At 28.0% G+C, this 16,734-nt stretch overlaps 1 pseudogene; it reads right to left on the bottom strand.

Annotated features, from left to right (window-relative positions):
- Positions 1-1,045: 1,045 nt before the first annotated feature.
- Positions 1,046-5,684, bottom strand: LOC150028753 (uncharacterized; annotated as a pseudogene).
- Positions 5,685-16,734: the final 11,050 nt, after the last annotated feature.

Genomic DNA, 16,734 nt, shown 5'->3' with positions numbered 1-16,734 from the left:
TCAATAGTAAAAAATAACCCTATATCACATTATAAAATATTTATTCCCGACCTAAAATAAATTTATTGGCAAAAACATTTATTTATTATAAATGTTAGCTTTGGAAAATAAATATTTTCCTATGAATTACAAGTATAAAATAATTAGTTACGTATATATTCCACTCACAATGCGTTACAAAAACATCTATTTTCATAACCTACACTACAAGAAAAAATAGTTTTAACGAGTTTATTTTTACATTATTTAGGGTTAAAACTCAAATTAAGTCATTTACTTAGGGTTGCAGTTTTCCCTGCTAAACCATATTTGGGGAACGTGTTTTTCCAAGATCTTTTTAAACCTCAGGAAAAGCCTTTCAGAACCTCTGTTAAATACCATGGGTTTAAAAACCTCCGTAAAATATCATGGGTTTCAAAACCTCTGTAAAATATCATGGTTTCAGAACCTTCATAAAATACCATGGGTTTCAAAAGCTCCGTAAAATACCATAGGTTTTAAAATCTCGGTAAAATATCATGAGTTTATGAACCTCCGTAAAATACCATGGGTTTCAAAACCTCCGTAAAATATCATAGGTTTCAAACACTCTGTAAAATATCATGGTTTCAAAACCTCCGTAAAATACCATAGGTTCCAGAACCTCTGTAAAAAATACTATAGGTTTAAAAAGTATGAAAATTTGGTTTTTATATTCATTTATCATTTAGGCATTCATGTGTTTTTTAAACCACAATTATTTACATCTATTGTATTTATTTATCTATGTTTGTTAAAATATTCTTTCAATAAATAAAACAAATAAATGGATATAACATTCATCAATTCACAAGATATATCAAAATATTTATAAAAATATACCAAAATATATCAAGTAAACACATTGAGATTCAAATTAAACACAAAATATGAGTTAAAAAATTACGAGGAAACAATATAAGACGAATAGTATTATGAAGTACTACAAATTAAAACATAACATATTGCTTACAAAGCACAAAATATATCAAAAATCATTTCCATTTTATACTAAATTCTTCAACAATCACATATGCTCCTCTTGATGTCCAGAATTTGTTGGCACACTTCCTTGATCAGAAACCTACAATATAAACATAAACATGTATCACAATTAAAAATGTAAATCTTAAATATAAAACAAGTTATTTAATTTTTTTAAACATTACCGATGAAGGATTGAACATAGTCAACTCAAGAGACAATTGGCCTTGATAATTTTGAAAGAAAAAAATTCATCATTTTCTCAAATCTTTTTTCAAGTTCTTCATATCTTTTATTTTGTTCATGCAATTGTGACTTTAATGCAATAACCTATATTAAAACACAATTTATCACGAAAAAGAGTGAGAAAACCATACACATTAAAAATAACCAATTTATCAACAAAAGCTATACTACATTTGCTACATTTTTTAATATTGTGCCAATAATATTCAACACAACATTTCCAATATTGGCATGATAATCTAAAGTAAACAACACCAAATTGCCAAATTGCTACATAAGAAAATGCATGTTCAATAACCTGATTCTCCAATTTACTATAAGAAGTAGATGAAGATATCCCAATGCGAGAATTCATAGTATATCCAAACACATGAGAATGGCAAGGTCTCAATCCCATCCCTCGAACACGATCACAATTTTCTTGACTTCCGAAGGCATGAGCTAGTGAATCTTCAATTGATGTATCTTGTGACAGAGAAGATGTATTTGACTCATATGCTTGAATTTTTTCCTACAAACAATGAAAAAAGTTATAAATAAAGCTCACATCCAATTTAGTTGAATTTTCATCTTTACAATTATTATGCTTACCCCAATCTCTCTTGTCCCATCATTCACAAATTCTCCGTTAGCATGTTTATGTGTTGCTACCCATACTTCTTCCCTACTAACTTTGCGACCAAGCTCTTGCTCCTATAAAATGCAACAAAAGTATACAAATCATGATATATGATATAACAAAAATGATTGAAGAATCAAGTTATCATCTCATCTTTCTTCCGTGCAATGCTCTTAGATCCACCAGTATGAGGAACTGTTTGCTTCTTTCTATTATTCTTGTTTTTGTTTTTTGGCAATTTCCTAAGCATACATGTAGTAAAACAACTAAATATAAATAAATCAACACTTTAAAGAATAAAGTAGTTTTTATTACCTTTGTCCTTGAATTTAAACGGTAGTAAACAAAAGAAGCCCAATGGTGTTTGTTCATTACTTCTGGACACATTGCAATAATTTCATCTCTATTGTGTGTTCCATCATCTCTTTGTTGCCATAATTGTTGCCTATACTCAGTCCATTTTGTGTTAAGTGATTTGAATATATATCTTACATGAGCATCAGATTCAACTTCAAACTTAGCCTTCAAAATTATTACACAAGTAAATTTAATAATTGCATTATAATAGCAATTAAAACATAGGAAAATCCAAAAATCATATTACTTGAATGATTTTCTTAAGTATATCTCCTTTTAATCTTTGGGAATCTTCCTCCAACATTGATAACTAATAGGAAATGAATTAACATTTATTGCAACACGACCTAAAAACCTATTCAACAATGCTCCTCTATCATCAATTGGTTGGTTCTCGTTATTCTAGTTCACAAGAATCCTCTCATCAGATAAAAACCAGACATCATTCTAATTGTTATCTTACTTTTTTTCCTTCACTATCTGTCAAAATTATTGTTAGTTTAAGAAGACGAACATAAAAAACAAATACAATGTGAGTTTGCAGTGCTTTTGATTTAAGCTTACCAATGACATCAACAAGCCATGATCTTTTACCTGATACATGCTTTGATTGTTCAATTTGCATCTCAATACCCACATTTTCTTCCCCTTCTTCATGAGATTGTAACCTTGGAGTAGGTTCAGATATAGATCATGGAAAATTCATTTGTATTATCAAATAGAAATTCAGGTGCATAATTGATCTTAGTAATAGAAATTAACTTATGAGGTGCACAAGGGGATGGGGCTTCTTATTATTATTCTCTATAGGATGAGAATTCACGTGAGGTGTTGCATAATAATTAAATGAATATATGTGAAAAATAATATATTTTTTAAAGAGAATGCCAAATTAAAATAGAAGTACAAACATCTTACTAAATTCATATGCAAATTGAGGTGTTATGCTAGATTATGGTGCAAATGGAAGTTGAGTATGAACTTGAGGTGGATTATTAAGCCTAAGAGGATGAGTATGTACTTGAGGTGCTTCTAATAATAAACATATGATATACATTAGTAATGTAAGTATCCTGTTCAACATTAGCAAGTGAGCTAAACATTTTTAATTCAACTTACTTGAGTTATTAAAGGCTAAAAGTTGGTCAAAAGTATTATTGAGAGTCTCATGTTCTATTTCTCTAGTCTTCTTGATGGATATTTTCTTCATCTTCAGGTATTATTGAAATAATAACATTAATACATGTCAAATTAGAAATTAAATAAACCATAATTACCTAATATAATGCATGTATATGTAATAAGGATGATAAATTTAAACAAAAATAATATACAAGTTTTCAATTAAAAATAGGACCTTGTTAACGATATACTCCCTTCTCCATTTACAAATAAAGTTTCCAAATTGTTTTGTACAAATGATTCACATTCATGAAAAGTGACATCATTATGTTCTCCCATGTCATACAATTCTTGTCGCTTTAAATGCACAGGAATGCTCCAATCTTTAGCTAATTCATCCACTACATAATAAACCATATGGAATAGTGATGTTCTTTAGTGTTTTTAGAAATGTATGCTTATTTTCTTTTGCCAATGTATATATAGTAGGAAGATATCTATTATTTTCATAAGGTCAGAGATCAGGTCTAACACCCCAATCTTTTAAGTCCTTTTGTGCCTTTAGGTTGTCCTTTGATTTTTTACCTTGGTTCAATAATGTATACAACACATGATCACATACATTTTTTTTTTCAATGTGCATAACATCTAGATTGTGGTGCAATAAACTGTTTACCCAATAAAGAAGTTTAAAAAATATACTCTTTTTTTCACCATTGTAGAGGGCCATCAATAAGTTGGTGATTTTCGTGTTGTCTTTTTCCCAATTCCTCAACTTCTGGTTCTTTCCCAAATATGATATTGTCATTCTCAACTTGTCTTAAGACATTTGTTCCTGATATTGTCAAAGGAGAATTTATATTTTCCACATTTCCATCAAAATGACTGCGGGCTAATCTAAATGTGTATCTTACATTTAACCAACAATGATTCTTGAAACAAAATCTATCCTGAATCTTCTTAGAAGTAGTGTCAAAATTACACCTAGGGCAAGCCAACCCAGTATGTGTATTCCACCCAGATAAGGTTCCAAGACCAGGAAAATCACTAATGGTCCACAATATGACTGCATGCATATTAAACACTTCATTGCAATATGAATCAAAAGTTTTAAGTCCATTGTTCCATAGCTCTTTTAATTCTTCAATTAATGGCCTTAAATATACATCCATATCATTTCCTGATGCTCTTTTACTGGGAATGATCATGAAAAGAATGAATCAACTCTGCTTCATACACATCCAAGGAGGAAGATTGTAGGGTATGAGTACAATAGGCCAAGTACTGTGACTGGTACTCAAATCACCAAATGGATTGAATCCATCAGCAGCCAAACCAAATCTGACATTTCGAGCATTTGAAGCAAATTGAGGATTCATTAAATCAAAGTTCTTCCATGCTTCAGAATCCCTCAGATGCCTTAATATGCCTTCATTTGTACTTCTTGATGCATGCCATTGCATGTGCTCGACTATTTTAGAAGACAAACATTCGTTGTAAGCGTGGCTTCAATGGAAAATATCTTAAAACTTTAGTAGGAACTTTCTTTTGCTTTTTTGTAGTACCATCAACAGTCTTGTTCTTCTTTCTTCTTTTCCATCTAGATTCATTGCATTTCTTACAAACTTCTTTGTCTTTGTCTTCTCCATAGTACAATATGCAATCATTTGGGCAAGCATCAATTTTGGTGTAATGAAGACCAAGCTTATTAATGATTTTCTTAGCTTCATAGAATGAACATGGAATTTTAGCATAATCAAAAGCATCTGCTAACAACTCCAATATCATTGACATTTCCTTGTCAGTCATTCTACAAAGACATTTGATGTGGTAAAATTTGAGCAAGAAAGAAAGTTTAGAATATGTGTCACATCCTTCATACAAACTTTGTTGTCCATTATGCATAAAATTCAGATACTCAACAATTTCATCAGGCATCATTTGACTTGATATAGGACGCATATCCTCATCATCCTCCACGTTATCATCATAGAAAAAAAAATCTTGAATGCGTCATTAACCACGACACGAATGGAATTATTACAAAAAACTTTATGCTCATTTTTTATTAGAAAATTGGAGGTGTTTCAGTCGTATTTTGTACAAAACTTGTCTCGCCATGTAGAAGTCAAAATGTATAACCTTTTGGAAAAGGATGAAGAATTAAGTGCTCATATGTTGTTTCTCGAGTTTGCCATTTTTTAAGATTGCATTTTGGACATGGGAAAATTATCTTACCCTCAATGGTTTTATTAGCAAATGCAAAGTCCAAAAATTTATTCAATCCATCCATGTACTGACATGTATTTCGAGGCATGTTAATCCAAGACTTATCCATATCTAAATGGAAATGTTTGATAAAAATAAAGCAAACCTAGCATGAAAGTTTTAAAAAAAAAACATGTGTCAACAAGAGTGGAAAAAATGTATTAATAAGTTGTGCAAAGTGTATGAAGAAGATATGAAAGTGGTAAAAGAAATAGCTCTCACTATTAGTAGTTGAAAGAGCAATAGTATATGAGGGTATATGGTATCAAGAACCTATCAAGTGTATATCATTAATAAACAACAAAAAGTTCATGTACCTTATGCCTCTAACAACCACTAGGATTTCCTTTGACTTAGCTCCTTGGAAGCAAGTGCCTTTGGTTCATCAAAAGAACTGAAAAAGAAGAGAGAATGACCCATTTGAATTCTCCCTACTCATAAACTTCTTTTATTATAATGATTTTACAATTATATATCCTATCATTGTAAGCAGTTTTGATGTTTCAAAGGCCATGCCTCCTCAATGAAAAATGATTGGGATTACTAACATTTAGCAGCTATTGATATTCACTACTTTTGGTTTAATGATACTATACAATGACACTTGTATGTTTAATTGGATGTCACACATGCATGTCACTTACAAATCCAGTATTTATTTCTATAAATAATTATCATTAACAATTTCTTTAATTTGATTTAAAATAGAAAACTATTAAAAAAATTAATTGAAAAAAATATTAAACAAAATAAATTATGATAATTTAATAGGTAATTTTATATTTCAAGGAAAGGTATACATAAAAGGTGCAGGTGTGGATGCGTCTTGGGCTATTAATACATTCTCTAGATGCAGGTTTTTCATGTGGTGGTGCAAGGGAGTTAGTCTGGGTGGTTAGCAATGTTGGGTTTAACACCTATTGCTATCGCACACAATAATCATGCCATAATCAAATGAAATTTTGAGAGAAAGAAAACTATTTGTTGGAACTTGCATAAAATAGAAAAAATGTCTTTCTTATACGATAAATAAGGTATATTTATACTACATCTCTATAATTACAGTTAAAAGCCTCATCATTTAAAAAAATAAAGTTAAAATAAGATAACACTAAATAGTTTTTCAACCACCCCAATTATAGATATGAGATAAACATGAATGATATTGAAAAAATGGGATTAATAGATAAATGGCAAAAAATAAAGGACATTTCCATAATTAATAGTATAAGAACACATGAATGAAATAGAATAAATAAAATTAATAGATAAAAACGGAATACACTAGATTTTTTGGGCGAGCACGTGACATACCTTGACATAACACATCAAAGAGACCAAAGTAGAGAGCAGTAAAGTTAAGAAAATACACAAATTTCATTAACAGTGAAATGAGAAAGGTAGCATAAAATTAAATAAAACAAAGACCAACAAGCAATGGATGCAAACATATGAAAAACTAATAGAAGTGTGTTGTGGTGTAAAGAACAAAGATCTATGCTAGAGAGGCAAAGAACACAAAAAGTCAAGGTAGTTTCAACAATGATGCAGGGAGCTAGGTTAGTAGTTAGAAACAAAATAGAAGTCACATGGTGTTTTTTGGATCCTACCATAAACCACTAATTGTTTGGAAAAACAAAACCACCCCAAATTACAAAAGTATTAAAAACTGAACAACAAACGAATGAATTATATAACTCAGAAAACAAGTGAGTAAAGAGGAAATTTTTCCCACCAAGGTAAGAGCGGCTATATTGATAACTTGCCAAGAAAACAACTTCTACCAACAAAGCTTAAAAACAGTACACCACAAAAGTCTCGTAGCATTGTAAGGTCACTCCACACTTATTTCACACTATTTATTAATAACTAAGAGTCTTTCTTATTATATACTATCATACCCCATAAATATATCTACATTTCATGTTTGCAAACATTAGACATGTTGATACACATTTGGAGTATCCTAAACAAGCATCCATAGTATTGAAGAAAACAAAGAGATTAGTCTTCAAATTTACAAATTATTATGCTTATAAATGAAGTTAATATGTTTAACCTTAAGCTAATAAAAACATGGCAGCCAACCAGCTATTTATGAAAACAACACTTGAAGTCCTTTCTACTTACTAATTGTGCTTCTTCCTGAGGTGTCAGTGCTCTATTTGGCTGTATGTGTTGTTTTGATGCTTTGCTCACAACCAAAAACATTGATACTGAGTGGGTATACCAAATTCTTTGACAACTTTTTCCTGATAAATTTGTTGTCAGAAAGATTCAAAGTAAATTCAAAATCATAATTAGTCTGTGCTATAACAGAAGCTAAATAGGACAATCATGAATTTCAAATAGATGAGAAAAAAAACACAATGAACATGATGCTACCTCACTAAAGCACTTATTCAACAAGGAACTATATGACACTAAAACAACGGAATTAACAGCCATAACATGTAAGCAACATCAACAATTTAAATCTAACCATGTGGCTAAATAAGCTGATCAAACAAACACACCAGTTCCTAATTTCGATAAACTTTAATCACAAATTAAATCTGTCGTCTATGCAATGTGTCAACATGATATTATCATTGTTATACTTTTGGCTCCACAATGAAAAATCTGAGAAAAGATTGTTTGCATAAAGGTATCCACTCACAAAACCTGTCTTTCAACCAGATGTGTTCTTCCTTGCAAAATATACCGTGTAAGTTGCCAGCCCAACTACGACCACTACAATTTTAAAATTGTGACTAGAACCAAACAACTCTTCACAGTTTTAAAATGAATTATTTCTCATTAATACATGAAGGCAGATGTTATATATTTAGGATATACCAAAACATATCAATTTCCAATTATTCAGTAGTATGTTTTCCTTTCCTCCTTCCCTACCTAAAAATCTCTACAATTTCAACAGAAGATTCTATTAGTGTCTCTAGAATATGAGAAAATGAGCTCTCATAATTAGGAGATAAGACAATACACTATTAATAATCTGGATTTGAAAAAAATAGGTACATAAAACAACAACCTGTACATGGTCAATAACAATAGCAATAGCAATTGTTCAAATCCGAACACGACACGAGCATATCAGAAATTCAACGCCCACAGTAGAAATAAAAAATGGAAACAGAGAAAGGATAATGAAAAAAGAGAGCAAAATAATGGTGATGACGGTGGTGTTGCGTTCGCCAGAGAGAACGATGGTGGTGGAGCGTATCTTGGAGCATGTGTGAGAGAGAGAATGTCAGCGTGTGTGTTTCCTCCCTGAATAATTAAAATATGTACTGAGAAGAGGAAGAAGAAACCGATTACCTTTGTAGAAAAGCGATTTCATGGTGGAGTAACAGAAGCAAGTCTGTGGTTGAGCAGTAGAAGCAGGTCCGTGGCAGAGCAGCAGAAGCAACTCTGTGGAGGAGGAGGAAAACCAGAAATTGATTTTGTGGAAGAGAAAACGGGAAAGTAACGAAAAAGACAAAGAAAAAACATCAAAAGACTTACAATTATGTTTTTTGTCACTCCAATTTGCAAAAGTGTAGAGTGTTTTCCTAAGGTTTCAAAATAAATATTTGAAAAAGTTAAAAAAAAAACAGTTTTTCTTATAGTGAATTTATAATGAAAATATTTTTATAAAAAAAATTAATTAATTATAATTTAATAAATATTTAAGATTAAGAATATTTAAAAAAATTACATGTTTAAACTTACACTTTCAAAAATTAAGAAATTAGTTATCAAATATATTAAAATTATATTTTTAATTATTTGTTTATAAAAAAATTAATTATATTTATTTATTGATATTTGAGAAAATTTAAAATATTTTATTGATGTTTTACAATAAACCTTTCAAACTTAACGAAAATTAAAAAAATCTTCATTATTTTGATGAAGTTTAAGAATAAACCTTTGGAACTTAACCAAGGTTAAAAAAACCTATGCTATTTTGCAGAGATTTTAAAATAAACCTTTGAAAATTAACTAAGGTAAAAAAAACCTCTGCTATTTTGTGGAAGTTTTAAAATAAACCCTTGAAAATTAACTAAAATTAAAAAAATCTCTTTTATTTTTCGAATGTTTAAAAATAAACCTTTGGAAATTAACAAAGATTAAAAGAACTTCAGTTATTTTGCAGATGTTTTAAAATAAACCTTTGAAAATTAATGAAGGTTAAAAAACCTCTGTTATACTGAGGTTTAGAATAAACCTTTGAAAATTAACGAAGGTTAGAAAGACCTTCATTATTTTGCTGAAATTTTAAAATGAACATTTGAAATTTACCTAAAGTTAAAAAATCTTCGTTATTTTATTGAGGTTTAAAAAAAAATCTTCACTAATTAAATCAATTTTAATAGTTATATTAACTTCCGCTAAATAATCCACATTAATTTTTTTTTTCTTGTAATGATAATACCAACAATGAAAAGAAACCTTGTATGCAAATAATGAATAATTTGGTAGTACAATTTTTCTGTTTGGATTGGTTTTATTTTAATGGTTTAATAGTTTTCCCAAACTTAATTTTTTTTAATTTCTTAAAGTTAAAAATATATATTATTTTAATCCATAAACACTAAATTTAAAGGGCTCAAAATAGTTTTAATCTTTAAATCTTAAATTTTAAACCTTAAATATTAAAATACTTATTTTAACTTTTCAAATTTAATTTTTAAAACTAAATTAATATTTTTCAATTTTTTTAATTTTTTTTTTGGAAACTAAGACTCGAATTACTCTGAAAATCATGAACTAGTTAAAATAATATACTATAGTATAATTTAGGAAAATTCCATACTACATAAGAAAGAAAAAGTAAAGAGACTGAGAAAGAATAATCAATATTGTATGTGATTTTAAATATTCTATCATTTATAACAATATATTTTGTGTGTATATATTTTATATTTCTATGTTATCTTTTATTGTATTTTAAAATTAAAAATTCTATAACGAGATATACATTTAATATTCCTTTTAATCTGAATTATATATTAAAATTAAAAAAATATTTAAATACTAAAAATGAATGTCATGTAATCTCCATTATTTGTTTTATATAATCACCATTATTAATACTATAGTATCCGCATTTTTTATTTTTGTTTTTAATGTATATCTATATTTTATTTTTATTATTATATATCTAATATTTTATTTTTATAATTATTGTGTTTTTTATTTTTTTATTTTTGCTATTAATGTTATTATTATTATGTATCAATATTTTTTATTTTTACTGATTTGACTATTCATCAAATCTATAGTAGTTTGATTTTAATTAGTATTTCAAACTAAAAGAAACTTAGGTCTTAATTAATACATTGTTTTAGTGATTATAGTAATATTTAACCTTTTAAATCAAATATATAGACAATCATATATATAGTCATTTTGTTTTAACATAGATAGATTGTGAAAATTATGTCATAAAAATATTTTTTTAAATACATATTGATTGAATATTATTAAAACTCATTAAATTTAGTAAAATTATGTTTATTATGGTTTACATAATAATTTTAAAAGACCTCTCATTAAATTATGTTCCACAATATAAAAAAAATCAGATCTTCATAAATAAAAATATAAACCAAAATAAGATAATGCATAAAATAAAAAATTGAAACATTTTACATACTAATTTTGCTGTTCAAATTTGAATTAGAGTAATGATGAAAAAACATTATTCTATGATTGCGGAGGTGAAATTAGAGTATGAGAAGTTATCACTTTCCAATTTTTTTTATAATTTAATATAAAGCAAAGCAAAAAAGTTAAAAAGGTTTGAATTATAATGTAGTGCAATATTGAGAAAATATAGGTTCTATGTTATCAAATTACAAAGACGGTCACAACACCACATAATTATGATAGGCAGAAGAAAATCACAACAGATATTAAATGATCATAAAAACAATAATTAATATGTATTTAACTTTAATGCTTTATAATTAAGATATAAAAATTTGAGGTATATGTATTAGATTTGTTGCACTTTTTTGATACCCATTGAAATAGGATTCTTTCGCAACCAACTTTCTCTCAAAATTGCACAGTATTCTTCTCCCCAGAAGAAATAAATGAAATGTATTGTACATCTACATACCGTAATATATATGCATATAATTCAAATTCATGGTGGATAATGAATTGCCCAAAGAAGAAGAAAAGGAAGAAAATAAAAAGGGAACAACGCAAAAGTAGGTTGTTAAGATCATATGTCATTGATTTGCAAACTCAATCTCATTATGTTGCTCAAGAAGGTCTTCGACAAATTCTTCTTCTAAAGAACTTACATCAATATCTTTTTCAGTCTTGAGTATAGGCTAGACCCTCATTAGACACAACAAAACCTTCATAATCATTAGACAACAAAACCTGCATAGTTTCTTGAAAACAAATAAACCTTGAAGAGATGCTCCTAGAACACCATAGTTTGTCGAGATTTTCTCAATCACCGATCCAAAGCCACTGCAAAAAAAAACCCCAAAAACTCACAAACAATCAATGAAAAGTGCAAGATTAATCAAAGAAATGAAAGTATGATTTTCCATGAAAGTGAAAAGGAAAGAGAAAAGAAAGTGAGAAGTATGGTAAAAAAAAAATGTGTTATGTGTAGTGGAGAGAGAAAGTGAGAAGTAGGTACCTATATAGGAAAGAGAAAGTGGGAAGTAGGATACGTGAGTTATGTGTAGTGGAGAATATCAATTTAAATCAGAAAAGTAACGTACCAAATCATCTTCACTCTCCATAGAGAAGAAGATCTTTAAAACAGAAAAGTAACTAATCAATTTCTCCACTCTCTCCACTCCCCACTCTTCACTCTCCAGTTAAATAATAACAAACAAAATAAATTAATACAATAAATTATTAAGTAAAGATAAAATGGAAAAACAAATTAAGAGCAGTTAAAAGGAGAATAAGAAATGACACAATGACCATAATACAATAATAAAATTAAATATTAATATAAGAATAAAATAGGAAAAAAAATTAAGAGCAGTTAAGAGGAGAATAAGAAATGACACAAAAACCATAATACAATAATAAAATTAAATATTAATATAAGGATAAAATAGGAAAAAAAAATTAAGAACAGTTAAGAGTGGAATCTCCTTTATATATAGGTATAGATTATATAGAGGTAAGTGTCTTTTTTTTCTACTAGTTAACAAGTAAATGTTATAATCTAAGTTAGACTCGTAATGCATTTTTGTGAAAGTTTTATTTACCGTAATACATATTTGCGAAATTCATTTACTTATTTTAAATATGTAGTTAATATTTTTTTAACTACAATGTTAATATAAATGATTCCTTTCTAATAAAATAATTAGAACAAATCTCCACAAATAAAATGGAGAATTCATAACTGTAGAATTATGCTTCACTAGTTTAATCTTACATTCGTTGATTCCTCACTTTTTCTTTTATTTTCTTTCATTTTCTTTCGAGAATGTTTCATCTAAGCTTGGTCATATTTCACACTTATGAGTAATCATTGCTTCTAAATTGATATTCTCAAGTGATAGAAATTTTCTTTTAAAAGAAAAGAAAATTGACTTTAACCAAAAGGCTCTCTAGGATATTATCTTTTTATTGAAGTTAATTTACTAAAATAGAAATTTATTTCTGCTTAAGAAAATAGGTGGTTTGAATAAGAGTATCTCATTTAATGAAAATTTCCCTGTTAAAGAAAGTATGATATGTTGATGGTGTATTAAGATTATTAAATTTGTTTTTGAGTAAATGTATGAATATGTAGTAAATAAACCTATGCTATGTTAGATTGGATAATTTGAGGTCTCATGGTTGAAATTTTATGTTGAATTATTTTATATAGTTTTTAATATTAAGTACGTTAATTTATTATTTTAAAAAAAAAATATTTAAAATGAGTCAAATGTTAATTTTTAGTAAAATATATTAAATAAAAGTTGTTTAAAAGACGTTTAAGATATTCTTCGCTATAGCAATGATAATTCTTTCTTCCTTTTTTTCTCCATCTCTCCAATCCTCTATCTTTTCTCTTCATTTCTCACTCCATTTATCATCTATTTTAGAATCTGTTTGGATCAAGAGAGGAGATAAGAAACATTTCTACATGATTATTCTTAGGATTTAGTCATCAATCTTGGTAGGATCAATTGAGAAAAATAATCTTCTCAACAACTTATTTTACTATATACTGAATTTTTGTTATGTCTGAATAACTTGCATTAGGCTCTTAAATCTTGAAACTTATCTAGACTGAGAGATAAAATTCTAGAAGTTGCTTGAAAAACAAACAATTAAAGTAAGAAAAGTTAACTTTAATTTTTAACAGTATCATAAGCTAGAAGATCTGAATGTGTAAAGAACGTGATTCCAATATTTAATTTCTCTTGCAGGTTTGTTTCCCTTACCTACACTACCAATACCAATTCAAATTCATAGTAATAACGTATTTCGAACGCATCTAAATATTTGAACAAATGTAAATTAAGTTCCCTTACATAAAGTAGCTAGCCTTGCAAGGAAAAACAACTCTCCTTATCTATAAAGCTTCCAATTCAAAAGAGAAATCTCCAAAATCTCCTTATTTAGATGACTAGAATATGTCTCGATTGACTTAGATAGAAAAGAAAAGAAAAGAAAATAGAATCAACTATTAAAATGAGGAACTTGCCTATATTAAAATTATAATAAATTCATCCTGATATTTTCTCCGCTGCATTCTTAACAATGTAATTTAATCGTAAACGTAATAAACATTCAGTACTTAAACTTAAAGAAACTTTAGAAAGTTTGAGACTTAAAAATGAAGAAAATGAGATTGATGAGAAGTGAAAAAAAAATGAATCGCTTTTAAACTTATGAATAAATTTTTTAATACCGCAAAAATACAAAAAAAAAAAAAATTTAATGGGACTAAGTGGATGTAAAGAATAAAAATTTAACATAACAAAATTATTGTGAAGTCTAATAGATGCTCTCCTACAGGCATGAAAACACTCCCTTTATACTTACGCATCCATACAGAAGATTTTTCTTCCCAAAGGTCACATGGCACATTTCAATATAAAGAAGAATTGCACAGACTAAATTGGAGGGGCTAAAGATACACCAGTAGCCATTGTCTTTACTGAGATAGTATACCATCAATGGACATATACGTAATACATGAAGAAAAGAAGCTGAAGTTTACTCTAATGAAAAATTATCACAAAAAGAGCAAGATACTAAGATAGAAAAACAATATATTCTACAAGATAGTATAGTGCATCCGTGAACTTTTACCCGTGAAAATCCTCATATTACAATACCACGTTCATAACTTTCCCACCAAAGCCAAAAGCAAGCATAGCGAAACAAAAACAATTTTGGTGAGTGAGAATAAACGATTTAACACAGTTTAACCAATGTATAAGGCCTTAAAAGTAACTAGGCCTGAATCAAATTAAACTGGACATATAATAACATAATTCTATTGAACATAACCAAATTAGTTGGGTTTCATGAATCTGTAATGACAGATTTTATAATCCAGTAAACCAGTTTTGAACTAAAGAACCAGATTTGTTCTGTTTCTACAAAAACTGGTTCAAATCTGATTTTGCCTGTTCAATTGAAACAAAATACAGTTATTTATACTGAACTACTTCATTCAACATAACCAGTTAAAAATAAGTTCAGAAAACTAGTTCTTTTTAATCAAACAAGTGTCTCAAGAACAAAGTTTCTCTCTGTTTCTTAACATAATTGACATATAGTTTTGATGTCCTAATCGACTTTGATACTTCAGAACCTAAAAAAAAAACTTTTGAATAAAGCAGCAAACATGACAGTAGAGGTGATTGAAACTTCATTTGATATTCCTAAGTCATCAAATTCAATAAAATAAAATATTTTAATGTCTAATTAACGTGAGATCTCCGATATATTTCTAAAAAAAATCTCCGAAAGGCATGATCCATAAAACAAATTGACACTGCCAAACCGAGGAGATTAAGATATGACAAAAGAGTTAAAACATATATTATAAGCCTTTAAGAAGTGCGCTGTCAATAACCATATCCATGCATATTCCACATGTTTCATCCTGTTAATTAAGAAATATCGAGTGATCCGGGGAAACAAATATCATAATTGATCAACCAGTTGCCATACATGACTCTATCTTAGGAAAACACGTGAATCATCCAAACAACATAAATGAAATTAAAATTTTAAGAAAATTTGAAATGATCAAAACTACAAAAATAAGCGTAAGCGAGGGTTTAAGAAACAATTTATATCCAGAGTGAAAACCTCCAATAACACAGTAATTACAAGTGAAGGCGAAAATCGACAAGCTTACATTGTCATTGGCATCAAAAGCATCGTGTGTGATTGTGAGAATATCATTGCTCACACTTCGCCGCCAACTTCTGATTCTCCTCAATGAACCTCTTCATCGGGGAAACAAGGAAGTTCTTCACGGTGGTAGAGCAAAGTCAAGAAATTTTATCAAAATGATGCACTTTTCTTTTAGAAATGCAAAAAAATTTACAGGAATGACATTTCTTAGTTAAAATTTTCAATGTGTAGGTAATATCAATTAAATTCATTAATTCATCCATTTTTTTAAATTAAAGTCCGTTTAAATAAAATTGAATACCGGATTGACAACTTCAGAGTATATTTTATCTCAATTAAAGTTGTCAATTCCATTTACAAATTCAGTTGATTTTTTTTTTATAAATAAATGATAATTAATATTTTTCAAAATAAAAATATATATTTTAAAAAATTATTTTATAAATAATATCAAAATTTAATTTTGTTTTATTTAAGAAAATGATATATAAAGTTGAAGAATTAAAATTAAAAATATACTTATAAAAAATATGAAATGATTTATGTATAAATTTTTAGATTATATAATATATGAAAGTATAAATTATATAATATGTAAAAAGTAATAATATGCATGTATTTATGTAAAATAAATGTATTAAAAAATAAATTAAATTATTGAATATAAGTCATTAAAAGAAGATGATATTAAAATATTTGATGAGAACAACATTACAAAGGATGATTCTACTGTCTAAATGGACAATTTCCTCTATTGTGACCTTCATTGAGACACT

Source organism: Phaseolus vulgaris, chromosome 3, assembly GCF_051622355.1.
Source record: "Phaseolus vulgaris cultivar YP4 chromosome 3, ASM5162235v1, whole genome shotgun sequence".
Lineage (NCBI taxonomy): Eukaryota > Viridiplantae > Streptophyta > Magnoliopsida > Fabales > Fabaceae > Phaseolus > Phaseolus vulgaris.
Note: the sequence above shows the minus strand (reverse complement) of the source record. Positions and strands in the feature narration are given on the sequence as shown.